The sequence below is a fragment of the Protomyctophum parallelum genome (genome assembly GCF_964188405.1).
Source record: "Protomyctophum parallelum genome assembly, chromosome: 15".
In the NCBI taxonomy this organism is placed as follows: Eukaryota; Metazoa; Chordata; class Actinopteri; order Myctophiformes; family Myctophidae; genus Protomyctophum; species Protomyctophum parallelum.
Genome location: NC_139710.1, coordinates 10,440,170 through 10,443,072, shown reverse-complemented (window position 1 = coordinate 10,443,072; position 2,903 = coordinate 10,440,170).

Genomic DNA, 2,903 nt, shown 5'->3' with positions numbered 1-2,903 from the left:
ACCCCCTGTGCACCGTCAGATTAAATCATCTTTAACATGCTCGTCAAATCGTATTCCGGTTGGCGCAGTATAGATTAGAGCAAATTTGACAAACATGTTTAATGCTGGTTTCTCGACGAATTAACAAATATATAGCCTCGGAGACCACATGCATTATCCTTAAATTCAAACGAAAAGGAAACAAATATATTTAAAAGCACTTGTGGATATGTTAATATTTAGACAGTTAACTTAACAAGTCTATATTTTTTGTTAGCCTATTTATTTGGGACAATGCAAAAATGAACAACATAATTTCTAAGTCAGCTGTTGTTGATATGTCTGGAAAAATATATTTAAAAAAAATAGTCTACTAAAGTTATAGCATTCCTTTGCAAGATTGTCATATTTGATGATGGAGCCGAGACTCCAGCAAATATTGCTCTGCTCCAATATAAAGGTATAATTTGTACCTCTATGCCAACTGCTATGGGTTGTCTGTCTGAAATAAGCCCCAGGAAGCATAACTGTTACCATTTGTAACAGATAATAGGCCTAAACATTAAAGATGGAGTGCCGAGGCCCAGGCCGTAGCGTAACGGTCTGGGCACCGGACTGGTAATCCAGTCGCAGTGTGCCGCGGGTTCGACTCCCGGACCCGACACGGCCTTTACTGCATGTCATCCCCCCATCTCTCTCCCGTTTCCTGTCAGCCTACTGTCTGTCCCTTCAAAAATCAATAAAAGGCGTAAGCCGCAAAAAAAAAAAAAAAAAAAAAAGATGGAGTGCCGTGATTTTTTCCACCCTAAAACATTTTTCCAAAAGAGTGCACAGTAGCCTACTGGTATTTGTTAAAATGTCGTTTTTATGTGGACATGGTTTGCCTGGTGGGTGGTGATCCACCCGAACTGAAGGCACCCACAGCTGTTGTTGCATGATAAAGGGAGAGGGGATCATATTGTGATGTCACTAGATCACTGTTTTTTTTTCATTGGCACGTTTGACTGTCAAGGTTTCAGCCTCCAGGAAGAAACCCTAAATACAAAGGAAAGACATCATTGCACATAACCACACCAAGGGGTCTAATGAAGTACTGTCACCTCATATATAGACACATGGAAAACTGAAAGAAAAAAAAGAATCACGGCACTCCATCTTTAAATATTTATTATATAGGCCTAGATATAACAATAGCCTAAATATTGAGCTTGAGTTTTCCATATTTCTTTCTTCCATTATTATATTTTACTAGAATCATTGCATAGCCCTACCCGGCTATGCAATACCCGTTGTACCCGTGTCAGTGTACCCGTTCCACCCATCTGTCTGTGTCCCTATTATGCCCATATATGGAGATTTCTGTATAGGCTATCTGTCTCTGTGTCCCTTTATTCTTATATATGGAGTTATGTGTCTATATCCACAAATATATGTGTTGTGATGTCAGAACAGGCAGGCAGGGGCCCTGTCCAGAGGCCTTTTGTGGCGGTTCTGGACAACCGTGGGTCCGACCGCCGGTCGGTGGGGCGAAGGTTCTCGAGTTACTTGCATTATAGCCTGCTGCCTTACACACACGTACAGACAGTACGTACAGAGAAGTGCTGCATTTATAGATAGATTAAAGGTGCATATTGTAATGATCCATTTTGGTTAAAGGAAAAGTTTTATTTTATTTTGTTAACTATATTCCTAATAAAGCATATTCAATAATGAAAGAAGCAACTGGCATGCAGGTGGTGTGTAAAATTGTTGTAAATCATTTTCTTACATAGGCAGCCTGCTTGGTTTGCAGTTGCACTGTCCCAAATGACTACAAAATGTATTCTTAATTGGCCACTATTTTTGTATTGTTGCAAAATTATTCCTATAGTGCATACAGCGCTTTTTCGTTGTATCGGTATTTGTTTAGTCAGTGGCATTTTTATTTTGAAGTCCCAATAGCGGAAGTTAAATACTTACAGAAGAAAGACTTGACGAGCTTGTTAAGATAATAAAAGCGAACGGAACACTGTTTTCTCTTTCTGCACCGATGTAGGGTAGGCTAGGGCTAGGCTACTCAGTACCCACACTGTCTACTCCACACACACTGCAGAACTCAGGAGGATAGTATTTTTCTAGGCATTTTCATAATGAAGGGACCCCGAGTCCGTCATATTGTTTGGGTAATTATGTGACAAGACAACGGCGTATTTAGCCCAATGATTATACATACATTATTATAATGTACTATGTACAGACGTCACATACTCACATTAATGTTGTGTGCCACCTCGATCGCGGGACTACTGTATGTGGGCTACGGTAGTCTGAAAGTTCAAATACCGGTAGGCCCTAGAATAGAAGAGGTCAGCTAGAGGCCATATATTTCAATTAGGCCTATGCCTATCTATAAATCAATCAATCTCACGCCCACTGTAAAAACTAATAAAAAGATCACAACTTGGGAGAACAAAGGCTACTCATGTCAGAGAGGTGTTTGGGACATTTATTGAGGTTGCAGAAAAAATGCTAGCCTAGCAGCCCACTGCAAACAGCAGCAGCATACTGCAACTGCACAACTAGCCTAATGGCTTGCGTTATCTGTTGCATATAAAATATCCAGCAGGGCCGACTCGGCCGAGCTCCAAAATTGGAGCGTTAACTTTACCAAATGTCCGTTATTTAATTATTAACTTTACTGTAGGCTACTGCAGCTGCTCATGGCCGTTTGTCAGCCAGCATGATTTTCAATTTCAGATGCGCGGGGAGGCTTGTTTTCGTTTAAAAAGTAACACTGACAGAGAGAGAGAGGAGAGAAAGGGGAAGGAGGAGGCTGATGAGATCATTTTGTGCCTGGATGAATCAGCTTTTCTGAAAGAGTGCTTTAAGATGCCAAATCTGACAAGATAACTTCCAGACAACTTTATATGAAGTAGTTAAAGTAT